The sequence below is a fragment of the Pteropus medius genome, unplaced genomic scaffold, assembly GCF_902729225.1.
Source record: "Pteropus medius unplaced genomic scaffold, Ma_sr-lr_union100, whole genome shotgun sequence".
NCBI lineage: Eukaryota > Metazoa > Chordata > Mammalia > Chiroptera > Pteropodidae > Pteropus > Pteropus medius.
This window is the reverse complement of record NW_024354502.1, coordinates 1027205-1054956: the sequence shown is the minus strand read 5'-3', so window position 1 is coordinate 1054956 and position 27752 is coordinate 1027205. Positions and strand designations below refer to the sequence as shown.

The 27752-nt window shown below is 47.5% G+C and overlaps 1 non-coding gene across 8 annotated transcripts in view; it reads left to right on the top strand.

Annotated features, from left to right (window-relative positions):
- LOC120595694 (uncharacterized) overlaps window positions 1-19296 on the top strand; it is a 237324-nt gene extending 218028 nt beyond the window's left edge. For 7 of the 8 annotated variants that reach the window (XR_005650973.1, XR_005650975.1, XR_005650985.1 and 4 more), the window contains one exon: window positions 16123-19296. This is a non-coding gene — a transcript (uncharacterized LOC120595694). Of the gene's footprint in view, window positions 1-7828; window positions 8042-8543; window positions 8652-16122 lie in introns of all 8 variants that reach the window. The other variant, XR_005650972.1, reaches the window with a different exon arrangement.
- Window positions 19297-27752: the final 8456 nt, after the last annotated feature.

The following is a 27752-nucleotide window of genomic DNA, read 5'->3' as shown; positions in this document are numbered from 1 at the left end:
CCACCTGGCTTCCTTGGGACAGTCACTGTTGGGGAAGCACTGAGACAGCCATGCTGAAGGAGTCACATGTAGGTGCTGTGGTCTGTGGTCTCAGCCGAGCTTGCAGCCAGCACCTGGGTTGGCCAACGGCCATGCGAGCTGCCATTTTGGATAGGCAGGCCATGTGCACACTTTCCAGTAACCATAGCCCAGCAGATATTTGACTATAAGGCCATGGGAAACCCCAAGTGAGAAACACCCATCCAAGCCCTTCCCAAATTCCTGACCAGAAACGTAGCACGATTACTGCTTTACAGCGCCAAGTTTTATGGTAATTTGTACTTGGCAATACCGGCCAGAACCCCACCCTAACTCTTTTGCATTTGTCTTTAACATTCTGGGCGTCAGACTTTGTGCGTATGTGCGCGTTAGGCGTGATGATCTATTTTTAGGTGATGGTTGTTTACATCAAAAGCGAGTTTTGTCTCAAACCCAGCAAGGTTTCTAGCACGCATACCGTATTTCATCAAATCTAAGAGGCCGTTCGTTATACAGCTCACCATTAACGCGTGTGCCACTAAGAAAGAAACGAACGTTTCCGATTAAACTACTGATGCCCCTGGTTGGGGAGCATTTACCTGTTTTGGAGATGTTGAAATTTAAAGAGGTGTGTACCTTAGGGTCTTTGATTTAAACAGTGGTTAACGCGAACACCTCGTTAAGCTCAGGCACAGAACAAGACTCCTAAGGTTTGCGTTTGTGCGGAATGAGAGGAGAGCTTAAAGCAAATGCACCTCCATATGAAAGTCTCTCATCTGTCCTCCTGTTTTACACAATAAAACGTAAAGACTACAACCTTGGGGTCCAGGCAGAAAGTGCCATCCTTGGACAGCTGTCATATGATTAGAATTTAAATGATATCGCACCTTGGTTATTTGGAAGAAAATTATTTTGCAAGAGGGGTGAAGTCGGGCTGTTAGTGGATGAATTCTTTTTCATAGAAACTCATCTCTAGTACTAGTAATAGGCCAAGCCCCATTTCTCTGTGATTTTTGAGTCTTATCCTTTTTAGGACATTAACTAGTTGTTTCTTGAGAGATGTCAGCCTGTGAGCAGAAGGGGTCTGGGCAGTGAGCAGAAGGATGACAGAGGAGCCCCAGGCCACGTCTAGTGGAGCAGAAACACGAAGCAGCATCCTGATGCCCACAGGCTTGAGGCCGTGCCTTGAGATGCAGGGCCCCATCAGGCAGTGCAGCCCCAGTGTTAGGAGCTTGGCCCTCATTTGACAAGTGAGCCCCCTTCAAAACCAGGGAGGTTAACTCTCTTGCTCAAAGTCACACAGCTTTATCGTGTCCACTTAGTCCACCAGACCCAGAGCCTGTGCTGATCAAAACCTTTGCAAAGACTTGGAAATGAGTTCACGTGACACTGCAGCAAGCCACGGGCTCTCAGTGCCACTGTCCTCCCGGCCTTCCTGGCAGAGAATTCCTTTTAATACCTCCTCGCCTTTGCCAGTGTGAGTTTTCCACCAGTAAGGCTCTTCTCGCCTCTTGCTCTTCCTGATGAAAACCCAAACATTCTTCAAAGCTCAGCTTAAAGTAGACACCTTAACCCTTGTTTCTACATGGCGACTCCAGCGAACTGTCCCCAGGGCCTCCGGCTGGCTCTGCTACTGCTGGTTATGGTGGTGGTGGTAGTGGTGGGCGTGACGGTTTCTGTTGGTCTCTCCTGTGACACTCAATTTGAATCCCACCTCAGCAACTTACAGCTTGTGTCCTTGGGCAAGTTTCTTAGCTTTCCTGGACTTTAATTTTCATATCTACAAAATGGGAATAACCTTACTATCTAGTTCTCGGGATTGTCATAAACGTGCAGGGCGTTTGCTCAGATCCTATGGTAAAGGTTCCATGTTGTTTGTCATTATGCGAGAGGCACTTGCTAAGTATCTTCGTGCTCACGTCACGTAGGCTTCACAAGCACCCCTCTGAGGTGGGTTCTTTGACCATCTCCTGCAATTTACACATGAGAAAACCCTGGTGAAACCATATGCCCATGCTACCATGTGACAAAACTGGGCTCTAATCTTCCCTTTTAAACTCACTTCTCTTGATGGGATCCCAGGGGAAACCTTCCATGGACTGAGTTCAGAGGAGGTTTTTGTCGCATACAGCCTCTTCAGGCATGCTTTAATCGAGGTCTTCACATTCTACTCATTCTTGTCTAGGTGGTCTTTACCCTGATTTGTGGGAAAATAATGCTGTAACTAGTTTTGTCTCAGGAAAATGCTCTCGTTTACACAGTGCACGTTTCTGCCAATCACAGGCCCCTCCGCCTTCCAGCTTTTACGGCTTGGAGATTACTGGCACTGCCATCGCACGTTTATCTAGTGAACCAAGGACATAGATCAGGGTACCGGCTTTGAAAAGCCCAAGCAAACCTTTAAGTAAAATTCAGATTCTCCTTCATTCCCAATCCAAAAACTGTGAGGGCCACACATGATAGTTGCCTCGGATGACCTGGCTGGTTGAGTTTCTTTCCGGTTAACTCTTGCTGATCTCGTGGGAACCCTCTACAATAACAGGCAAAGGAAAGCAGGCATTTCCGATGCACTACCTTCATTATTTCCTTAAGGTATTGACTTAAGAAATGTCCAAGCCTGTAGGGAATTGTTATAATAGTTTATTGGAGCTCAACAGATGACATTGCCTGGAAGCGACATCTCAAATGCTCCGGCAAATGATAGTTTTGCAGTTTCTTTTATAGGTTTGGAATTAAGGAGGGGATGGCTGGAGGATTACAGGAACGTGGGAAAAAGTAAGGCGGGATAGGATTACAGGATACCTAACAAGATCGTATGCTCTTTGAGGGTGGCGACACTTCCAATGGGTCTGAAAAAGAGGTATTTCAAAGGTGGTTAAGAGAGATGCACAAAAAAGACAGGCAGGGCTCGCTTAAGGCAGAGATAAACTTTTTACTCAAGAAGTTACATGCCTGGGGTGTAACCGTCCACCAAGACCTGCCCAGTTAGGAATTTATGATCAGATCACCCTGCGAGATTACTTTCTGTCGCTGGACTTGTCGGATTTATTATAGAGCGCCATGGGTGTCAGTGAAACCCCTTAAACAAAATGAACTGGATTCTATTTGCCGGAGAACATTCTGAGTAAATAGAGTGATGTCCATCGCCACGTTAAGCTCTCACCTCACGCCTGGGCAGCCACTCGAGAAGGTGGGGGTCCCACAGGGTGGAGAGTCGGCGGGACCTCATTTTGGCAGCATGGCGGAGATCTTCCTGTCTAGGTGTGGATCTGGTGGAAGGGGAGGGACTTGGAGGGGGGGGGCACCCAAGGTCAGCTCCTTGTCCCAGTTCACTCTCCAGACTGGGCAGCGGGTACCACCCTCGGGGCTGAAGCCACAATCTTGGCTGGCAGTTGGTCTTCACTTTTAGCAGCCGCTGAGAGATTCTAACTGTGATGGGGAGAGGTATTGAATCAGGGGTTGGAAGAAGGAGCTAAAATTATTGAGGGCTTACTCCTTGTCGGGCACTGAGCAAGGTTCTTCAAATATTTGGGGATTTTCTATGCATCTACTCTTGTTACCTTCGAATTTATTTCCATCGTTCTCAGAGAAAATGTTCTGTGTGATTCTGATCCTTTGAAATGTACTGAGATTTCTCTTTTGGCTCAGCATATGGTCCGTCTTGGGAGATGTTGCATGTACCCTTGAAAATAATGTGTACTCTGTGGGTTTGGGGTGGAGTGTTGCATAGATGTCGATTGTGAAAGTCCCAGGACTCTGCCTGCCATAAAACAGAATTCAGCCTGCAAGGGCAGCCACGAGAGGGGAAAGGTGAAAAGTCCTTGTGTTGAGAAGGCGCAGCTAGCCTCCGACTCCAGGGGCCAGACGCTGTGCTAACTTGTCCTCTGTGTTGCCCAAATAAAAAGAAAAGGTCAGGAACTCTAGCCAGGCCTCTGAGGCCAAGAGAAAATGTCCAGGGATTTGCTCGAGGGAGGGAAATTTACCCGTGGAGATGAGGAGAGAGGCCGAGTGCCGTAAAACTCTCTCCCCGGCTGCTCTGCTCGCTGTGTCCCTCGCGCATTCTGCAAACATTTATCAGAGACTGGCTCACCGCGGCTGCTCTTCTAGATGCTGGGACATAAGGGTTCAACATTGCCCCTGCCCTTGGAATTTGCAGACCAGGAGGGAGTACGGACAATTAAACAGGCAATTATGCCTGGCAGGGTAGGGGTCATAATTGGAAAAGCCTGTATATGTCAGAATAGAGTCATTTTTGCTTTGTCTCTGTCTTTGAAAGCGGAGATGGCATGGTGCCATCTGTAAACCTGTTAGAAACCTTTAGGAACAAATTTCATGAAAGACAAGAGACTTATGAGTTCCTAGGTCCTGGCTCGCCAAGACCAGTGAGCTGTGAAACCTGTTTTTGGTGCCATGGACCCTTTTGACAAACAGGGGACGCTATGGAGGCCTTTTCAGAATAATGCTTGTAAAACACGGGTAATAAAATACTCAGCATCACAAAGGAAACCAATTATGTTGAATTGCATCTCTATGCACCGACCTCCCTTCCTCTCCCTGGGAGACTGGGACCAGGAAGTTTGTGGAGCAGTGGAGAGATACTTTGCAGACAAGGAAAAAAATCTTGTCGAGAGATTACCCCAAGGAGAAAGCCCAATAGGAGGCTTTGCTTTCAAGTAGGTTTGTTTAGACCCCTCCGTAGAAGGCTGTCTTCACCTGCCTTTGGTGAACTTCTGGTTCCTGTTTTTTATCATACCATGTGCCCAAACTTCTACTGACTAGCCACGTTGACTTGGTTGAATTTTCTACCTTTTAAATTTCCCTTAAATTGTCCCCTGGGTGGAGGGGGTATAATGAACTGACAAGGTGGCGGGCCTGGGGGTGGGGGAAGTGAAAGGCTGACTTTGATAGGAGAGAAGAAGTCTTGGGGCTGGGTGATCCTGGGTGGGCCTTCTGAAGCCTTCGTGAGGTGTAGGTTCGGGAACCCTAGCTGGGAGTTCACCACCAAACAGTGCAGGCCAGGAGGGTGCAGTCCTTCTTTATGGGAGCTGAAGAGGAGCCTGAGGTTCAGGGAAGACCCATGCTATACTCTCCGAGGTGGCGAAGGCTGTGGGCCAGACACCAGTTATGGGGAAACTACTTCAGCCATCTTGCTTATATCCCTTGTCCTCATTACCGTCCTAAGACCTGGGGATCCCCGTTCTAACGGTGAGACAGCGGAACTCAGCAGAGCTAATCCCAGGTCGAAGTGGTAGAGCTAAGATCTGATTTCACAAAATCCCACCTCCAACATCTTGGTTTCCATTGCCACTGGCCCTGGGTGCAGCTCCTAGAATCAGGTTGCCTGGGTTCAAGTCCCAGCCCCACTCTAGAATAGCACAATGATCCGATGTAAGTTTCTCACTCATCTGTCAATGGGATGATTTTATTGCCTTCCTCAAGGACCGTTCTTGATGCACCGTCGAGATAGTGTGGTGCTTGTAATGCTAGGCGCACGTGTCCCTGACACATAAGTGCTCCTTAAATGTTGGTCACTGTGCTTATTATCAGCTCAGCAGGACCGGAAGGGGTGTTAGGGGTCCCTGGTGTGTTATCAACCCCTCTGTTTACTCCTCTGACTGGTAGGCATTCATGAGTTGATTTTTCTGTACGAAGGTTGCCCTGGTGTTCTGGAGTGATCCTCCAGAGCTGAGATGATTATACAACCCTGCATGCTCGGCCAACTTCAGTGCTCGCCACGATGGCCTGCTAAGCCTGTGCCTCTGAGGCTGAGAGAAACACTCCCCTTCAGCCTGCTTTCTGGCTCTGGAAAAGCCTGACCTTTATTCAGAATATCTTCCAGTTTCCGAGTCAACCAGCACGCTCACTCACCCACTCCCTCCCCTGGCCCACCCTTTGTTTTGTCATCTGGGGAGATCATGGGGACAGCAGTGTTTCCAAGACAGTTGTTTTTCTTTCATCTCTTTCTCTGACCTACTAACCCTCTGTCCCCCGTGGTGCTTCTCAGACGCTTGAGGGGTGTAGTAACACGTGAGGGTGTTGCAGGGCAGGGCTGTACGTCAAACAGCTTGGGCTTAATCCTGGCCATGAAGCCAGTGCCGTACAGACAGCCACTTTCTAAAGGTTCTTTGTTGGAGTAACATTACATATAGACGTATCTATCGTATACATAACTTTTCATCAGGTCGTGAGGATTGAAATGGTTAAATAGGATAACCTACGGAAACACATCGTAAACACCCAATACTAGTCATTCTTAATCAATGCTCTCAGTCTTAGTTATCTTAGGAAAACAGGGTGTATCTTCAAATGAAGCTTTGTGGCCTCCGGGTCTCAATTTCTCCCTTGTCATGCGGAGTTGCTGATAGCTGCCCTGGCGAGTCTGTGAGAATCAGGATATAGAGGGGTTTGAGAAGCCTGGGTGTCAAGAATTGGACAGATCTCTTCTCCTTTTTGCTCAGCCTGCACCTGAGCGTTAGGCCTGGGGTGGCGTCCATGCTCCCCATCTCACTTGTTGGAGTTGGAGGTTGTCTGTTTCTGCACCGAAGCCCGCATGCCTAGAACAGGGCCTGTCCTGTGGTAAACACACAACAAACATCTATTATTGAAAAGAGAGAAAATATGTGGGTGCCCGCCACGTAATTGATTCTCATTACATAGTCATATTGCAATGTCTGTTCTAAACCAGGAATAAGCAACCTATGGCCTGCATGCCAAGTCCGGCCCACTGCCTGATTTTGTAAATAAAGCTTTATTGGCACACAGCTATGCCCATTCGTTTACATATTATCCAGGGCTGCTTTCCTGCTACCGTGGTGGAGTTGAGTTATGAGGGAAACAGAAGGCCTTCCAACCCTAAAATATATACTCTGGCTTTTTACCGTAAAGGTTCGTGGCTCCTGCAATGCATGCCAACGCAGCCCTGTCATAGGTGACCACAGATTTTATTTTCTCCTGATTGCAGATGTGTGGGCATTTACCATTTGAGAACAAGGAGCTGGCTTGAGGTCCGTATTCTCGATGCGCTAAGAGATTTCGATTTTCCTTTGACGTTCCGATTCCACCACACTATTCTGGCACGGTTAGATCTGCCGCTCCTGCGCCTTCTCGCTCTCATGCGGAAGGAGCTGTTACTTTCATTTCTTTGTAAAAAGAAACTTAAGCCACCTGTCGGTTGTTGGCTGTCATTAGGAATCTGTCACATTATCTTGCAAGAAGTCTCGGCCTAGGGCACCTCACGGGAGATGAGTCAACAGAAAAAAGGAGGACCCGCTAGATACCCCTTACCATACGGTCTCAGTGGGTGGGTTGCCGACAGGCGTCAGGGGCGGGCTACTGCGTCTGGGGCACTGAGTGCCCAGATTTCACTCCTCCATTGTCATGAATGGAATGACTTCCGACACCTTTGCTAGCCTCGCTTAGCCTCCATTTTTCAATCTGCAAAATGGCAGCAATGATGGGTGGTTATGAAGACTAAATAAGGGAACGTATCAGGTGTCTGAAACATAGTAATTGTTCAGGTATTTTTATAATAAGTAAATCCTTTCTTTCTGTTCAAGACAGAGATGTTCAAAGATCTCTGCTCCCTGCCGATATGCCCTTCGATGGCCGGGGTTCACAGTTAGGAGTCTCTCAAGACCTCGGTTTTGCGAGGTGGTGAGTGAGAGCTTCCTGGACGGACTAGCATTTGTCAAGTCCTCTGAGGTCTTCATCGGAAGACCATGGTCCACTGTGCCAGTTGAGTAGTACAGGCTCAGCCGTCGTCCTACGACCATTGTACGGTGAGCAGATCTTTTTCTTCTTTTCTCTCCAGAAGGACCAAACGACAGGCTCCCAGATTCCTAAGCCCCAATAAGAGGACCACCCAGGTAGCACTGAAGGCTGAGTTCACCAAGGCGAGTGCATCCTCGGGCTCAGGACAGGAGCCCGTCTCTGGGCTGGCAGAGGAGCTGCCGCTCAGGACCTTCAGGTGGAGAGCCTGATCCCTTTTGCTTTGTTCATGGCTTAGAATAGTACTTGGAACATAGTGAGTGCTTCACAAATGTTTGTTGGTGGGATGAATGGTCACCCCTCGGACATGACACACTGCCTGGTGTCCTCAGAAGCTCCAGCCTGCTCTGCCTCTGAGACTTTGACATCCATGAGGCCAGCAAGTGAGCTCCAGGCTCAGAGCAAGAGCACCTGGCAGCTCTGCCTGACCCTCCCTCAACTCCCAGTGACTGCCTGTCCCGTGTCCTCATCACTGAGCCTGCTGTCTCCCCTGTGCCCAGGGCTCCCCTGTGCCCAGCCCTGCAAGGGGCAGGAAGCCAGGCAACATGCCCCAGTCCCCAACCACACCTAGATCTCACTGGCCAGATCTGCCGAGTGGTCTGTTCTTGAAAGGATTTTGAGCCGAGCACAATTTTTACATGTCCAAATTGTTGAAAAATAAAAAAGAGAATATGCAATAGAGACCATAAGGCTAGCAAAGCCTAAAACGTGGACTCGCTGACCTTTCCTGAAAAGGTTCGCCCATTCCTGGTCCACAGAGTCCTCCAGAACAACAGCCGGTGGTGCTGGCCATGCGCATCACGCACCATCTAAGGCTGAGAGCACACAGACTCATCTCCCTTCTCTTATTACCGACACTGGAGCAGGTGCGTTTATCACCTCACAAAGAGACAGGAAAACCGAGGCTTAAAAAGGGTAATTTACTTGCCCGAGAATCTAATAAGCGGCTGAGCCAGGATTTGGACCCAGGCAGGCTGGCTGCAGAGTTCGGGCTTTATAGCCAGGTGCCATTTCGCCTCTGGCTGTGGCCATGCTCAGGCTTTAGGACTCACCCATGCTCTGACCACTTCCGGAGCCCGCATCTTAGGGATGAGCTTCAGAAAATACTGCCCACTCCCCTCCCCCTGTTAGTTTCTGCCCTCCTGTGACCTACAGCCAGTGACCAGATGTTTTACACCCCTGCCTTCCCAATGCCAGCCCCTCGAGACAGCTCGTCACCTGAGGCCCACTCCAGCACGAGCTGAAAAAAGCGGGCTTTTCTCAGAGAGTGAAAGTTGGCCGAACCCCCAGTGGTTTTCCCTGTGTCCTGGAGTCAGTATGATGTGGCCCAGGCCCTTGCCTGCCTCTTTATTGTGGGCCCTCCCCGCCCCACCCCTCCTGGACACTCTGCCTTTTTTTGTTCCCAAAGGCGCCATCTCCTGCCCATCCAGCTCCTGCAGCCTAGGGCTTTGCCGGTTGCTCCCTGTAGTGCATAGACTTGGGTCCCCCCAGAAGACATAGTCAAGTCCTAACCTGAGAATGTGACCTTGTTTGGACATAGGGTCTTTGCAGAAGAAATCTGGTTCAGATGAGGTCACACTGGAGTAGGGAGGCCTCTAATCCAATGACTGATGTCCTTATAAGAAAGATACAGACACGCAGGGCGGAAGGCATGTGAAGATGGGAGCAGAGACTAGAGTGATGCTTCTACAAGCCACGAAATTGCCCAAGATCGCTGGCAAACCACCAGAGGCTAGAGCAGACCACCCTGCAGATCTCAGAGAGAGCACAGCCCGGCCGACACCTTGATGTCAGACTCTGGCCTCCAGAACTGTGATAATTTTCTGTTGTTTTAAATTTAAATTTCTGTTGTTTTAAGCCACCCAGTTGTGGTACTTTATTATACCAGCCCCAGGAAGCTCACACACTCCCCCTTCATCCTTTAGTTCTCGCCCTAAATGCCGCCTCCTTGAAGGGGTCCCTGGATTCCCAGTCCTGACTCGGTCCCTAGACATATAAACTGTAGTTCGTTGTACTATTTCTCTACCCAGCACTTGTCACCGGGTGCGATTCTCTTTGGAAAGATTCCCCTAGTAGAGTGTGAGCCCCCAGGTATGTCCGTGTTGTTCATGACGCATCCTCAGAGTGCTGATGTTGGGCGAATGTGTGTCAGTCCAGAGAACAGCTTCTGGGCTTAGAGATTTTCTTTACTTAAATGGTGGTGTCATAAGATCCGCAGTCAGAAGGTCACGTTGGGTGCTTCCCCTGGAAATCCTCAAAGTACAATTATTCAAATGAAGTGCTCAACCCGTGTCACCCTTGGTTGTAGTGAATTAATATGTGACAGATGTGAGGGCCTGTGGGGACCTCCAAGCTGGTCCATTCTTCCTCTTTGGGCTGAATGTGTTTTCCTGCCAAGAACATGAACCAGAAATGAGTTTTACCAAATATTAGCAAGACATTAAATAGAAAGAAAGAAAGAAAAAAAAACCTCCAAAAATGTAAGAGCTCTGACAATACTCTGTTCCTTAACTTCTCCTCCCGGCCACCGGTCACCAGGATCTCCCAGTCCTGTCTCCTGCGTCGTGATGAATGGTGGCCCTATTTTCGACCTCTCCAAATTCTGCTGTATTTTTGAAGGAGATGTCTGGGAGGTGCTTTTAGGTGACTCGAGAACTGACATCCCCCCTCACCTGTAACCTATCAATGGGTTTGGCCTCCGATGGATTCAGAACGGCCTTTCCTGAGCACCTACTATGCACCAATTTTGACACTAGGCAGTTTTACATGCTGCAGCATCCTTTTTATTTAATCTGTTTCATAAATCTATGTTCACTGTGAAGTGATCTTACTACAGAGCAAAATGACTGATGTGGAAACTGAAACTCTGCCTAAGATCATATAGCCGATGAGTAAGTGGTAGAGCCCAGTTCGAATCTAGCGTGCCCAATTTCACTGACTTCAAAGGTAGTGTTCTCTCTCTAAATTTTATAACTGAAAAGAGGCCACCCTAACTAGAAATTGCCTTATTAGTAGCAAGGGGCTTTATTTGTAAGGACTCACTTGTGTCTGAGACTGCCATGTCAGTGGTTATCCAGTAGCCTGTTGGGAGACGTATTGACTCTTGGATTTATGGACCTGGGACCCTTGGTATGTGCTTAGCACACTCTATAGACCTGGCAAGCACTCTGTGCATTTGTGCTTTGTAACTAAAGTCCTGCCTTCTGTTACCTTCTTGCCTCCCCAGATGGGTTCCTGGCTGTCTCTTCTGCCACCCTAGCCACCTAGCCTCTGCCCTCTGCTGCTGGTGGGCACCTGGGCACTGGCTTGTGAGGGGCTGCACTCACTTGCAAATTTACCCAGCCCGAGGGAGCATGGCATTAAATAGCAAATAAATAATCCACGACAAATCAAGACAGAGATTGTGGAATAATGTCCAAAGCTTTTCTTCTTCGTCTTTGAACAACTCTTTGGGTGAAGGACAGAAAGAAGGCACTTTTGCCTCTTCCCACAAAGATGGCTTCCCCAAACCTCCCATATGGCCTTTGTATGATCTGCATCCAGAATGTGGGCCGTTTCCCAGCCAGCGGCCCTGTTTGGCAGTGGATGATAGGAAAATCTTATTTTTTTCTTCCTCTTTTGCTATAATCTTTAGATGCAGAGTGTCTTTCGTTTAAAGACACTGTGGGCAATTACTTTATGCAAATGTAGGCATCTCTGTGCTGATAAGGCTGGAGCCAGGTCATGGCGATCTGGAAGGGGGGGGTCACACTGGCCAGACAAGGGGCCACCAGGGAGGCCCTGCGCGGCCTGTCTCGGCAGCATTCCACTGCTGCCCTCAGAACTTCTGGGAGAAGACTCAGCCCACAGCACCAGAAGTGGGAAGGTGACAGCCACGCGAGGTGGAATTTCAGAGCCATAGGGTGGGAGCTCTCATCCGGTGTGACTCACATGGAACAGATAAGTCTCCTTGGGAGCAGAGTGAGCAGCAACTGCCGGAGATCCTGGGGACACTGCAGATCTGTGAAGGGGGAAGGTGGCCTGGGACTGGATGGGAGTTTGGGGGTCAATTGGGCCTCAGCCAATTTCCTTATCTTGGGAACTAGCCTGTCTTCAAGAGCCTTCTGCCCCAGCGGCTGGGCCAGTCTCAAGTCCACAGCTGCTCTGGGCCTCTGTAAAAGCCCCGGACTGATGGAGGCATCCCCGCATCTTTATCTTTTTTGTAAGCCTGTTCTCACCACCCCGCATCACCCTGTCTTAGGAACAGCATCTCCAGCTAAACACATCTTTTCTGTTTCTCATTTTCTGGGAGAAAGTGTAGGAGGGGTGGGGGCGGGGCACGAAAGATAGAGCCTAGGGTGGTTTCTTAACGGTGAGTTTGCCATGCGTCAGGGGACCTGACAAGTTAGGTTCGGAGTCCAGATTATCACCCTGAACTTCCAGCGTGTAACGGGATAATTTATATGCTCTGACTTGTTTATACCGTTTGCCGATAGTTAGCCGACATTCGCTGACTTCTGCCTGTAAGCTCGGCTGCTGTTGCTAAGCGCGGTACGTACACGATGCCTTTTCAGTCTATTCTTTGGAGATACAATTTGCAAGATGCAAAGGTCTTCAGTATGGAGTTTGGTGAGTTTTGACAAATGTGTGCACTCATGGACCTGTCCCCCTAAGACAGGAACACAGGGCATGACATGTTTATCGCCCCAGAAAGTTCCTCGTGCCTCTTTCCATCAGCTTCCACTCCGCCCTCACAGCATAGCGACCGCGGCTCTCGCTTCCCTCATCACAGATTCATTTCTCTCTTCTAGATCTTAGAAATGGAAGTTTTGCTTTTTTACACCTGGCTTCTTTCACCTCACACAGTGTGTATGGTATTCATCCAGGTATACCAGTAGCTGATCTTTTTTATTACTGTCTAATATTCCATTGTCCGCATACACTGAATTCTGTTTCTCTTTTGATCCTTCGATGGCCATTTGGGTTGTTTTTAACTTTTGACGATTATGAATAAGCCTACTCTGAGCTTTCACCTACAAAACTTTTCATAGACATATGTCTTGGGGAAATACCTAGAAATGGAATATTTGGGTCATATGCTAAGTGTGTTTTTAACTTTATAAGCAACTGCCACACTGTTTTTTCCAAGTGGTAATATGTTTTACTCCCGCCATGGGTATGAGCGTAGCAGCGGCTCCACATCCTCAGCAACACTGTCTATTAACAGTCTTTTTCATTTGGGCTGTTCTAGTGGAGGTGAAATGGTGTCTCATTGTTAAAATTTGCATTTCCCTGGTGATTAATGACATTGAGCACCTTTTCTTGTACTTACTGTCTATATTTCCTTTTGCGAAGTGTCTTAAGTTTAAGCCTTTTCTGCATTGGGGATGGGGCTTGTCTATCTTATTATCGAGTTGCAAGGGTTCTTAACATATTCTAGATACAAGTCCTTTGCCAGTTATATGTGTGGCAGATGTTTTCTTCCAGCCCGTGCCTACACTATCCCTGTTAGTCACAGGAACCAGATGAAGTGGCTGTTGTTAGCTCCGCTTTGTGTCAGGGAGGCAGACACCGAAGCACAGAGAGGTTAAGTGAAATGCCCAAAGTCACACAGCTGCTCAGGAGCAGAGTAGAAATGCCGACCTGCCTGCGTGCGACTCGCAGCATTGACATCCAGAAAATCCCGAGGATGATCTCTCCACACACTGTCTTGTGTCTCCCTGGCAGCCTGGAGGGGCGTGGTTCTCAAGCCAGTGCCCGGGCTGGGTTATTTCAGTTCACACGCACTCCCTCTGCCTCGCACATACCAGACCATCCTGGGAAGTAGCTGCTCCCAGAATGCAGCTGGGAGCACCGTCTTCTCAGAGGGTGCCACAGGGCTCTGAGCTGCTCCTGTGAAAGACAAACTGTGGATATTTTTATGGGCCTCCGAGGATGCTGGCAGGATTACCTCGTGCCAGGAATAACAATGAGGGGCCCAGCCTCGCTCGCTGCCAGCCCTGCCGTGGGAGGCATTGCTGGAGGAGGAGGCAAGCCAGGCGGTGGGCAGAGAAGGGGCCTGCGGTGGGAGGGCAGGGCTGGGATATTTGTCCACGGTTGTCTCAAAGAAGGGCATCAGGCTGCCCAGGAAGTCTGAGCAGGGAAAGGGGCCCCCGTGGCAGTCAGAGCAAAAGGCTTGGAGGTTTCGTAAGAGTGGGACCACACCAACTCCCATTAGCAGCGTGCTAGTCAGAAGAGCGAGCCTTTGCTGAGCACTCCCTACATGCCAGGCACTGTGTCTGCACTTTGCATCCCTATTCCTGTCAGACATGGTTAGGTGCACTTACTGGCCTAATGCTTGTAATAACCCCATGAGATAGGTATCATTAAAATGCCCACAGAAGGAAACTGAGGCCCAGAGAGGTTAAGAAATTTGCCTAACGTCACATCATTTGTAAGTGGTTGGGGAATGAATCGAGATTTAGCTGATTCTAAAGCCAGTCGCTTAAATGCTCTGCTCTGCTGCCTTTTTGTTTACAGACTCGTGTCAGATTCTAGCTTTGTGACGAGCATCCCATTAGGTGCCTTGGCCAGGGCAATTTAACTCTGAACAGAACCTGTGTCTGTCTTTGGGCAGTGTCGCGGGTCGAATGGTGCCCTCCCCCCCCCACCCAAAGATAGGTCCCATCCCTGAACTTGTGAATGTGAATATATTTGATAAAAAGAGTTTTTTGTTTTGTTTTGCTTGGGGTTTTGGTTTGTTTTGGTTTTGGGTTTTTTTTTTTGCATATATAATTAAGTTAAGGATCTTGAGATCATTCTGGATTTCCTGGGCAATCCTAAGTCCAATGACAGGTGTCCTTGCAAGAGACAGAGAAGACCGAGAGAAGAGGAGAAGGCTGTGTAAAGACAGAGACTAGAATTGTGCAGCCACAAGCCAAGGAATGCCTGGAGCCACCATAGGCTGCAAGAGGCAAGGGATTCTCCCCTCGAGCCTTGAAGGGAGCCTGACTCCAGGGTCTTCTGTTCATTAGACTTGAGTCACTAGGTCCAGATCACACACTGGAGGGGATTATGCAAGGGCTTGAATGTTGGGGGGCAGGATCACCGGGGGCCATCTTAGAAGTGGCCTCCCAAAGAAGGCAGGAGCCTCCACTTTTTATTTCTTGGGCTCTCCCAAGGCATGTGGCTCTGCCTCCTGTGGGCCACTGAGCTAGATTTTTCATACACATCATATGGTGTAGTATCATTTAACCCTCACGTGAGCTCAGCAAGGGGAGATATTCACCCTTATTTGACAGAGAGGCTCAAAAAAATGAAGGCTACACAGAAGCCTTTTAGAATAAGCCAATGATTCTTAAACTGTAGTTCCATCAAAATTTCTTGAAGACAATTTATAGGCCCCTGTACACAGAGTTCCTGATTCATAGGCCCACAGTGGGGCTGGAGAATTGGCATTTCAAACAAGTTCTCAGGAGAAGCCGATGCTGCAGCTCTGTGGACCAGGCTTCTAGAGCCATTGGAGAATCAATGTTGCAGGGGCAGGGGAACCTTAAAAGTGTTATCAGATTAACGCACAAAACGTATTTTTTGCTCAAGTCACAGTTCTGTTGGGGTTAGATGATTCTCCTCCATTCATTTGGAGCAAGCGGACACCCAAAGTCACCATGGAAGGGAAAAGAGGGCAGAGGGTCATGTGGGATGTTTTAAAGGGCTAGACCTGGAGGTGGCTTTCCTTTGCTCACACTCCATTGGCCAAAACCCAGTCACATGGCTTGAAATTAACTGCAGGGGAAGCTGGGAAATGTAGTCCCAGGAGGAGGCAGTGGAGTGATGAGCACACAGCCGGTCAGAGGCAGGCTGGGACTTGATCTCAGGTGCTTTCCCCCTTCATCTCTTGCCTTTTTTCTGGTTCAGGTGCTCTTAGTGGGCTTTCTCTTATTAGCCAGTGTCATGCAACTGTTTTTTTTTTTTTTAAAAACGGAAAAGAGTAGAGGAAATAAACATTTCTTGGGTCCATCAGCCCCTTCTCTTGCCAGCAGCCTTTACCCGTCGGAGGCCCAGGTGCTCAGTTTAACAGCTGCCAAGCACTTTGAAAGCTGTCAGCGTGTGTGCAGCGGTTTCATGCACGAGTTTTACTTCCATCATTTTTAACAGTGCAGGGCCATCCTCTCTAACATTTGAGGAGCCCTTTGGCTACTGCCCCTTTGATGCGTAAACCCTGGACTCAGGGCCACAGACCAGCTTCGAGTGGGAAACAAGCTGTTCCCTTGCTGCTTCACATTGTTCCAAATGCAACTGCCTCACACATCTGCAGTTTCCAGGTTTCATGCCTTTTTATACCGTAACGTCTGCCTGAATTCCCTCTCTTCTCTCCAGACTCAACTCAAATGACACCAGCTCCACGGAGCCTTCATCAATCAGTCATCGTTCAACTGGCCCTCATTCTGGAGCAGAGGCTTAGATGGGCATGCCTCTTTGTGCCTGTGTAAAGGCCTTTGCCCATGCCTGCCTCTCCTTGTAGAATATGAGAAGTTTAAGAGCAAAGACTGTGTAGCATCCTTTACTGGCCTCTTCATTACTGGCAAGACTGAGTCCAGAAGCCATCTTGTGAAATGCCAAGCCCTCCCCAAGATCCAGAGGTGAAGAGTGAAGACTCTGGCGTTCATTTGAATCCCAGCTCTGTCTCTCATGGGCTGGGTGACTTTGGGCAAGTTCTTGGCTTCTCTATACCTCAGTTTTCCCATCTGTACAGCGGGACTGATAATGTTGTACATATTTGATAAAGTAATGCACTGAGAGCCCTTTCGACGGTTCCAAGTGCATGGGAAACTCAAGTGCACTCAAGAAATGCCAACTATCTTTCTGTTGTCAGCTTTACTTGTTGCTACCTCACTACCTTCACACTCACCAGCTATGCCAAGTTACTTACCTGCTGGCAGTTTTGATGGTCTTGCATGCCTCTTAGCTTTTGCGCTCGATGTGCTGCTTGGAAGTCTCTATCTCTCACGTGTTCATTCATTTATTTAACAAAGTTTTTTTCTGAGCTCACGAGTACTCATCCTGGAGACTCATCTCAGTCCCCTTCTTGGCCATTCCCATTGGACTTATCACTCCTGTTTTGGTTTATTGACTTTTCTGTTGTAGGAGCTTAGTAAATGTTTGTTGAATGAATACATGAATGTTGCTCATCTCCAAATCCGTCCCCAGTGCCTAGTGCGTCGTAGGTGCTCACCCAGGACTCTTTCTCTTGCATGAGACCAAATCCCTGTGGGTTTATGTCACCTAAAGGTCCTGGTTGGGAGAGGGCCCCTTTTAATCAGCATATCTGGGTTATGCCTCCTTCTGAACCAGAAGGCTTTCCCTGGTCTGCTTGACCAAGTTTAAAATGATGGGTGATGGGACTCTCTTCTGAAAAGTGCAAAAGAATGCTGTTTGCACCTGTGTTCCTTGGAGCATTCCTAGAGTCGTTAAAGACTTTTTCCACTGGTGATGGGCTTACTGCAGAAGTTGTTATAGATATCGGGGTTTGGAAGGGCCAGGTCTGGCTGCCATCCCATGTGGCCACCTTAGAGAGGCACTTAGACTATTGCCTATTTATGTCATGGAGGAACTGGATATGATTTTATAGACATGTTTCTTTTGTTTCTAATACTATTTATAGATAGTATAAAAGTGTAGATAGTATAGATAGTATAGGTTGTTTCGATGTTGTCCCGATTTATATTTCTTCTTATCAATTGTCATGCCTGAAAACCCTTGTGAAACAAAACTCATATTAATTGAGATTTTAATATGTGGCAGGGACTTTCCTTGGTATTTTCACACCTGTTGTCTCATTTATTCTTCACAATAACCCTGCGAGGTCGATGTTATTAGTTCCCTGTTCCAGGTGAGGGAATTGTGGCTCTGAGATTTTAATTTCATGCAGCTAGTAAGTGTCTTTTCATTACATATATAATCTGTCTGCCCTTTAATGGCCCTGCCTCATGTCTGCTTTCAGGTTCTTTTCAGGCTAATTTGGCATTTGGTTTCCTCTGCATTGCACATTACATGCTACACCGCTGTGCTTGTACTTCATAGTCTCCTGTAATAGACGCTTCTGAACGTGGACGCGAGCACTAATTTGTTTGTGGTTATTATTTCCTGAAGGGAAAAAAAAATGTCCACTTATATGTCTCTTCTTTTATCTTTCAAACCCTGAGGGGATGGTTCTCTGTGGCTCTTTTGGGGCAGATGTAACCGAGAAATCAATATAGCCATTAGATTAATCCATGGCAACCATAACGTAACTGCATCTCCTGGCCAGTGTTGTTGACAGAGATGTCAGAGCCAGGAGGAGGGCGGTACTTTAAAGAAGGGATGGGGGTCCCTAAAGTGAAGGGGAGAATTATAACCCCACGGAGCCTCACTTAGCAGAGGAGAAATTGCAGGTGGCTGCCTCCGGCGTAATTAGATCTTTCTTCAGAGAGTGCAGTGACTTGAGTCAGGCATGGCAGGGGGCTGTGCAAGGCTCAGGCTTCTGGAAGCCCTTCAGGAAGATGCAGTCGGCAGCGATGGAGCAGCAACCTGAGCAAAAATCTCTCTGGAGGTTCTCAGCACCTCCAGAGGTGGGGTGGGGGTGGGCAGAGCCCTTGAGATTTCCTGTTTCCAGTGGATCTGGCCTTTCATTATTATCGTCATTATTTCCTGACACAAGGAGAGAGGGCATCTTTTGTAATCACAATGCTTGCTTCGTGGAAAGCACTCAAGCTATGCTCGAATGGTGAATGTTGGCCTAGTCTACAGAGCACACTGAGTTAGGTGACAGCTACGTACAGTATTGAGTGCCTTCGAGGTGCAGGGGCGCGGGGAGGGGTGGGAGTTCTGCTGTAAAAACAATACGCAAGACCCCTGCCTTCGGGGAGCTCACATTTTAGTGGAGACTAGGAATTGAGCTAAGCTATTAAATTTCCTCTCCCCTACAGAGGTGGCCAGCTGCCTCGCCCACACCCGATTCTCTTTTTCCTTTCCTTTGTGGAGCAGTGGTTCTCAACCAGGGGCACTTTTGCCCCACAAAAGATATCTGGCAATGTCTGGGGACATTTTTGGTTATCGGGATTTCTGTATGTGTGCGTGTGTGTGTGTGCAACTAGCATCTAGTAGGTAGAAGCCAGAGATGATACCAAACATCGCACTGTGCACCGCAAGACAGCCTCCCCAACAAAGACTTGTCTAGTCTGCAATGACAACAATATCCAGGTTGAGAAAGCCTGATAGAGAGACAAGTGGCTGCTCAGCCAGTAGGAGCATTTCCCAACTTCCTACATAGTTAGGTGTAGCCATGTGACCAGTTCTCACCAGTGCCGTGTGAACAGGAGTGCTGTGCCAACCCCTTTTAAGAAGTGGATATGTCTCTTTCCGGATCCTCAGGCTGGATGAAGAGAACAACGAGGTTCTACGTGACAGTGGAGCCACGCGGGGCCCTAAGTCACCATGTGAGGAGAGCTGTCTGCTAATCAGAGACACCTTGGACTGTCATGGGAATAAGAAATAAAATTCTGTTGTATTTTATCCATCATGCATTTCTGGATCTTGCAGTTGTAGCAGTAACCTACCTAACTACTGTAGTCACTGTCTTCTTGATAGTTATTCAGCGATAAGAATAGGTAATATTTATTGAGCACACACCCTGAGTCAGATACAAAGCTCTTTAAACTTGTATCTTCATACCAACCCTTTGAAATGGGTGCTATTATTATCTTTGGTTTTCAGATAAAGAAATGCTCAAGGAGGTTGACAGGGCGAGTAAGTACCACATGGCAGTCTTTTTTTTATTGTTAAATTTGTTGAGGTAAAACTGGTTAATAACATTAGGTAAATTTCAAGTGTACGACATTATAATTCAATATCCATGTACTTTCTTGCATGCTCACCACCAAAAGTCTAGTTTCCTTTCATTACTATTTATTTTGACTCTTTACCCAATTCGCCCTCCCCAACTCCCTTCCCCTCTGGTAACCACCATTCTGGTTTCTGTATCTCTGAGTTTGTTTTTGTTTTGTTTTGTTGGTTCATTTGTTACTTTTTACCCCTAGGTTCCACATATGAGTGAAATGATATGGTATTTGTCCTTTTCCATCTGACTTATTTCACTTAGACTAATACCCTCAAGATCCATCCATGTTGTCGCAAATGGCAATATTTCATCTTTTATTATGGCTGAGTAGTATTCTTGTGTGTGTGTGTGTGTGTGTGTGTGTGTGTGTGTATCACAGTTTTTATCCAGTCATCCATCGATGGTCATGTGGCAGTTTTATGCCACATTCCAGTCTCAACCAGCGGAGCAAGTTCCTTTCTCCATCTTTAAGATCTCTTCATTTGGGCATCACCATCTCCATTTGGGGGTCCTGTTACTGTTCTGTCTTTATTCTCCCTGCCCCTATGTTGGACACTCTAGATGGAATGATTTTTTAAAAACCAAATCTGAACCTGCTTTTTTCTTGCCCATTTTTCTTCGGTGATTCCTGGCTGCCTTCTGGGTAACACGCACACCCCTTGCCAGGGCAGAATGGTCTGTCTGTGATCTACTCCAGCCTCTCCACCACCTTCATCATCTCTCGCTACATCTTCCTTTGGCCACACACCCTGGGCTTCAGCTGCACTGCAAGAAGAAAGGATTATTTTTCCCCAATTATTCCTGCTCTGCAGAGGGAATCACAGTTAAAGTAACAAACTTCTGCTGTGTATTTTCAAGAGTTCAAGCAAGGATTGTTTGACCATCTCCTGGGAACACCATTGAAAGGATTCTTATTTTGGGTGGGAGGTTCATTCCAACCAGACAGTGCTACAGTTCTTCAAAACACAGCTAATAATGTAAGGCGAACCCAGTTTTTCAACTTTGCTCAGCTCTCAAATTCTATTTGTTCTATTAAACACTATATTGACTTTAGAGAACAATTTGGCAGTATTACACTGTAGCAACTTTACTCCTAATTATACTCCCTGGAGAACTTTCATGTTCAAAGCAGAAATGTATTATTTGTAATAGCATAAAACTGCTAAGCCTACAGGAGACTGGACAAAATAAACTTATACAAAGAGTATTATGCAGGAGTGAAAATAAATGAACTAGAGCTACATGTGGTAAATATAGATGAATCTCAGAAACATAATGTTAAGCATAAAAAGCAGTCTGAGGAAGGCTAGGTATAGTCTGATGTCATCAATAATGTTATATATTGTGCCAGTGAGGGTCCCAGAGATAAACAGAAGGCACACACTGAATTCTGAAGAGAAGGAAGGGACCAGTTACAGTGGTGGCAGGTGTGGTAGATTGTTTCATGGCCACAAATCCCCCTCATCCTGTTACATAGTCCCCTCTTGCTGCCCCTGGCATCCAGAGGTTGAATCTATTTTTCCATCTCTTTTCCTCCGGCTGGCTTTGTGACTAGTTTTGATGAATAGATTGTGGCAGAAGTGATTTGGAGTGAGTTGCAAAGGCCCTGCAACTTCTGCGTTCACTCTTTTGGAATGCTTCTGACATGTAAAGACGTCTGTGCTAGCTCACTGGTGGCCTCTTAAGGAGAAAGACCCAACCGCCAGCCAGCACCAGCCACCAGCCGCGCGAGCGGGACCATCCAGGACCAGCTGGCCCCAGCAGACTACCAATTGGCTACAAATGTATGAGTCCAGCAATACCACTTTGAGCAGAAAAACTTGTACCTGAGCCCAGCTCCAATTACCCACCCACAGGAAACGCCAGTCTCCTCATCAGAAAAGTGGGAATAATAATGGCGCCCTGCCCCCTGTGCGATTAAGAACCACATGAGATAATACAGGGGAAAAGGCTTAGCTCCAGGCCAGGCACACAGTAAGTGCTCAATAAATGTCAATTGTTGGTCTTTCGTAGAAGCCACCCAGGAGACTGATCTTCAGAATAATGTTGACTGTTTTCCTTCTGGAATGTGGCCAGTGCAGGGGTTTCAGGAGGTGCTCTGAGACTGAGAGGGGAACTCGGAACCCTGGGGGAGGGGTCAGGGTGGCACCATTGTGGTCCTCTTCTCCACGCTCCATGGAAACAGCTTGGGGTTTGGAATCAAACCTGAATTGGATTCATGGCGCTGTCACTTAGTAGCTGTGTGACCTATGGCAACTTATTTAGCTTCTTTGATCCTCAGTTTTCCATCTGCTAGAGAGCATCTCAGTGTTTGAAGATCAGTAACCTGTTACATACAAACCAGGGCCCTGAATCCAAATGCCTTCAGAGGTCAGGCACGTGGGCCTGGCGAAAACAGTGGGCAGAAGGGACTGTGGAGATGTGGTGTGCCTGTGCCCTGAGTAACAGCTTTCAAATTAAAAAATAATATTTTTCACACTGTGTTGCAAGCCAAAATAATGCATCTTGAGCTGCAGCTGTCTGTCGCTCGTGCCCCCCTCCCCCCCTCCCAGGAGCCTCAAATTAATGCAGTTCCTGTACTTATGAGGTGGTAAATAATAGTTATTATTGCTGTAGACATTCTAAGCCACATGTGTCTCAGTTTCCTCATCTGTTAAATGGGGATAATAAAACCCCTTGGATCTCTCTCACATGTTTTTAGGGGCAATTGAATGAATTATAAGGGCTGTGAAAAGAAAATGTTTTTACAGATGCAAAGGATTCATTATAAAGTTTGAAAGGGATAAACATTGATGTTGTCTCATGACAGACATTACTTTACCTTAAGTACAAGGGGGAGGCATGTTTTAGACACATCCTGGTGGTCTCTGAATTAGTCAGGTAGGAGGAGCAGGTGGACGGGTGGGTGTGGACCCTGCCATAGTGATCCACAGCTTTCCAAAACCATAACGTGGAGCCACTTTGGTGGTTTTAAAATATGTCCACAAATTTCTTGACATTCGTCCCTTTAAAAGGTGGACATTTTTTTCTAGGACATAGAGGAAGCGATGATGTGTGACTTTCTAGGCTAGCCCATACAAGACACTGATTTCCCCCTTGCCTTCTTTTGGATCGCTTGCTCTGGGGAAGCCAGCTGCCGTGTTGTGAGGACACTCAAGCAGCTTTGTGGAGAGGCCTATGTGTGAGAGGCACCCAGAGAAGCCCCTCCCAAATTCCTGACCCACAGAAACTGAGATAATAAACATTTGTTGTTTTAAGCCACTAAGTTTTGAGGTACTATGGAACAGTAGCCAGAAGGGCAGAAGGAAGGAATAATTGTACGCAGGCTCGCTAGGTACCTGACCCTCTGCTAAGTTCTTTCACCGAAGCCACGTGTAAGTTAAGCCTTCGCAAGGCCCCTGTGAGAACCTGGGTGTAAATTACCTCGTTCCCAGATGAGACAAAGACTAAGTAGCTTCTTCCCACCGCCCCTTGCTTGGCACAAGGGCTGTTGGGTTTCAGACTTAAGTTCACCTACCTCTAGCACCTTCGCCTGCATGAAAGCCCCTTCCTGGTGTCATGGCTGGTGTCAGCTTTGCCCAGATCTCTTAGTTCCTCTCTCCCTCCTTTTCTCCCTTCTTTTCTCTGAAGTTGAGGATGGAGAGAATGAGATAAAACGATCCCTGAATATTACTTGGCTAAAAGGAAGGTTTAAAATAAAATGGGGGTGAGGCCTGCCTTTCTTAATCTCCCCCACAGCACCTGGCATAGGTGGGAGCCGCAGGACCTCAGATGATTGCTACCAGTGTTTTTCGAATTCAGCTGTCAAATCTCTGCCTCCTGGGTGGAAAGTGATTTACAATTTCCCTCTTTAGTGGCATCTTAAGACAAACAGGCAGTTTTGTTTCCATGGAGAACCCACTCTTCCTCAAGGTAGATTGCCACTTGCCCTCCCTCCCAGCCCTCCTTTCTATTTCTCTCTTTTTTTCCCCCCTCTTCATTCACTCCTCAGTTCCTTCTGCCCATTCCCCTTCCCGAGGAGCGGGGCAAAATGGATACCGTTTGATCTCATCCCAGGTAGGGCAATACTTGCTCCGCACTCATGCGCCTGCGGAGAGGGTCTCAGAATCCTTGGGGGCGGGGGGGTGGGGGCTACGATTTACCCTATGTCTTTGGACTTGCTCTCCTGGGAGAATGTTTTGCAAGGGGCTCAGAACAGTGGAGCAAGCCCAAGTCCCGTGACCCAGCAGCTGTTGCAGGATCTCGGTTCTGGTTCCGGGGCCACGTGTCCGCGTGGGCACGTATCCACGTGGGCACGTTTCCGTGTGGGCACGTATCCGCGTGGGCACGTATTTGCGTGACCAGGAGTGAGCAAGAGAAAATGCTGGGCACAATCCTGGGAAAATAGGGCACTGTCCGTAGGTCCCGAGGTCGCTGCGATGACTCCTCTGCCTTTTGGCTCTGAAGCATACTTATTAACAGCCCCGTAAGGAGGATCGGGCTCCTCTGAGTGGCGCCCCCAGAGGCCCGGGGGGAGCGAGGCCCAAGCGAGGCCCAGCCGAGGCCGGTGGCGCGGGTGCTGCCTTCTGGAACTGCGTTTCTCCTTTCTGTCTGTGGCGCGTCAGAAGGGCCCGTATTCCGCAAACGCAGCGTCTGGGTGTTTGGAACAAGAGGACGATAAGGCTAATCTCGGAGTTGCCTGTGAGTAAGAGTAAGTAGTTTTAAGCGTCAGCGTGTGTGTGTGTGTGTGTGTGTGTGTGATGTGAAGGTGGGTCTGTGTGCACACAGAGTGTGCCTACGTGTGCATGCGGCTGTGCGCGCTCGCGACTGCTGGCTGTCTCCATGGGTGCGCGCACGCAGTTCGAACAACAGCCACCTATTTCGCATCCGGCTGGAGGCTCCAGTTACAGACCAGGAGTGGGCAACATGTGGTCAGAATGTTCACATGTTCAACTCGGAGAGGGTGAGCCTGGTCTGGGAGACTTGGTGCCCTAAACAGAAACCCCTCTCTCTCCACTGTCCGCCTGGGACTTGGTGCAAGAGACCCAGGTTCAGGTGTTCATGTATTTCCAGAATTTGAGTCAGATTTTAATCAGGGATTTGTTGTGGGTAACTATGTGTATGTGTGCGCTTGGCTCCAGCTAAATATGTGGTGATGCTTCTTTCCTTTCATCCTTCCTGCCTGTCTCCCTCCCATATTTCTCTGTGCCAGGCCCTATTTGGTGCCTGGGCTAAGGACACAAAGATAATTCAGAAATAGTCCCTGTCCATGAGAAACGTCCAGTGGATTTAGGGAGGAGGAGAAGTCAAGTTGCAGTAACATGAAGCTGCTGAGAGGTTGCAGAGTATCTGGGAGCTCAGAGGGGAGCCCCTAGTCTTTCAGGGGCTCCGTGAGCGGATTCTAGGATACAGCGATGCTTGAGCTAAATCTCGAAAGTGGGGAATTCACCAGCTTGGGGAAGGATGGATGATAGAAGAAGCTTTATAAGAATAGCTCCTGTTTTTCAGCAGGTGGTATTTTGGGGAGCAGGACAGAGTCATCTACTCATTTTTGGAACACTCTAGGATGTCCTCTGGTTCTTTGTTAAAAATGACTGAGCTGTGGCACAGCTTTGTACTAGTGAGATGCATTACATGGAATGACAAGCCAGGCAGGGCAAGCAAAGATTAGGAGATGAGCCCCCTCTTGCCCCCAGTTTGGGAGGCAATTTTGTCTCCCAAAGCAGGAAGGAAGGAATGTAGAGAAGGGAATGAACAATTAATGAGCACCTATTGTATGTGACTTTACACATTATCTCATTTAGTCCTAAGAAAGAGTTCTGTATGTTGTAAACTGGTTGACCCCATTTTACAGCTGAGAAGACTAAGACTGGGTTAAGTTGCTAGTCCAGGCAAAGAGCAGGAATTTGAATCGCAATCTATATGCCTCTTTTCAAAAACCCCATTGCTCTTTTCAAAAACCCTATATGCCTCTTTTCAAAACCCCATTCTTCTATAGAGAACATAGCATTATGGCCGATAGGCTTCTTGTCAAGCATCAGAAACTTGGAATTCAATATAAAGTCACTTATTCCAGAAAAAAGAAACCCCAGGATGCTTGCCTGCCCTTTTTGAAAAAATAGCGTGCATTAGTGAGAGGGACTATTAATATACATTGTCATGACATCAGTATTGCAGGCTTGTTCTTTTAGAGAGCCAGGATGCTGCTAATTTGCATACTACTTTGCATTCATTTGCATTCTCTCTCCATATGCAAAATCAAAGGCGGCTAATTAGTGCAACCTTGTTACAATGAGAAGCAGGCTCAGCCTTCTGTACTACAGCATATGGAGCCCAGAACGGGGACTGAAACCACCCAAAGCCAGTCACGTCCTGGGTCGGACACGCAGGAGAGTTGAGAGGGAGACACATCCTGAATGAAAAGTAGGGTAGCTGAGTATCATTATTTTTCAAACATTGTTCCTTTGATGTAACTATGGCAGAGGGAGAGGGTGAGAAAGAGAGGGAGAGATCAAAGAAGGTGCCAGAACTCTGCTTCAGGCAGGATTTCATTGGAGAAAAAGCCCAGGACTTGGAGCCCAGAATTTTCAGGTGAAGTCAGCATGAGAGTTTGGCTGTGCTGCTTACCAGCTGCGGGACTGTGTACTTTATGGACTTGAAAGGATTAAATGAGAAGCAATGGATGAGAATGTACTTTGCAAATGTTAAAGCACAGTACAGATATGAGAGCTCTAGACCATGTGACGTTGTGGCAGAGGGCAGCACCAGGTCTAGTTGGGGTCTGAGGCTCACAGTCTCTCAGGATCTAGGCCCCAGATATGATGGGAAATATGTTTACATTTACGTCTGTGTCTATCTCTGTATCTGTATCTATGTTTATATCTATTTCTATATAAGGTCACACTTAATGGTCATATAATACAGACCAGGCACTGTGCTAAGCTATTCACAATCATTATTTAATGGTTCCCATGACCACCCTAAGACATATATTATTATGACCCCCATTTTACGGATAATCACGATGACAAAAATATGCTTGCCAAGTGCACCAGGATGTTGTTGGCCAAATGATGAGAATTCCTTTTCTTCTGAGCAATGATGGTTGACATTCATGGTTTATGCCCCCACTCTCCAGCGTTCATGAAGAGTATGGTCTTTCTACTAAACTAATTCTTTCTTATTTGCCTAGTTGAGATCATTTTGATTTGGTCTTGGCTTTTGTTCTATGTCACCTGCTGAATCTTTTTTCCTCAACTGGTCATTTCAATTGGACTCGCCTAGTTTAGTTCCATGGTCATACTCCATTATTTAGGACAGTCTGTTTTATAAAGAGCAGTTCCCATCTACTGTGGTAGATTGCATTATTGTTTACAAATATTCGCTGCATCTCTAGTGGGTAAGATTATATTTCCCTGCCCTGTGGATAGACAGTCTGACCATATGGCTTGCTCTGGCCAGTGCCGTGTGAGTAGAAGTGATGCATGTCACTACCAGGCGGAAGACAGCATGTGCTTTGTCATATCTTCTGACCTGATGCCAGGCAGTGTTCCAGACACTCTGCCCTGTAGCTGGGCCCTGGAATGGAGACAAGGTGGAACTGAAGGTGAGAAGTTGGCGTGAATTAGGGATAAATCTTTGTCGTTGTAAGCCTTGGAAATTTAGAGTATTATTTGTTATAGGAAAATAACTTAGCCTGCCCTGTTGGAAGCATTCACTTTCTTTTAAGTATTCCGAGATTTGCTGTCACAGGCTGGCCTTTCTCTTAAATTCTGGAGAGACAGTATTAGACCTCTGTGAGCTGACTGTAGTTATTACTCTAGATGGGGACACTTATCCCAATGATGTTGTCATTACTCACAGGATTTTGCATTTCCATTTTGGAAACTACTTTAAAATTATAAGAAGTATTACTGTGATACTGATAATGGCTAATGCTTCACAAGCATTATCTTATTTAATCCTGACAGCAGCCCTGTGAGGTAGGCACTCTTAATTTCCATTTTCCAGTCAAGGGAAACAGAAGCTCAGAAACGTTCAGTAAAGCATCCAAGACCGCACAGCTAAGAGGAGGGTCAAGATTTCAATCTGCATTTCTCTCAGGCACAAACCTTAATGTTGTTATTTTCTCATATTTTTCACCGCAAGAGCG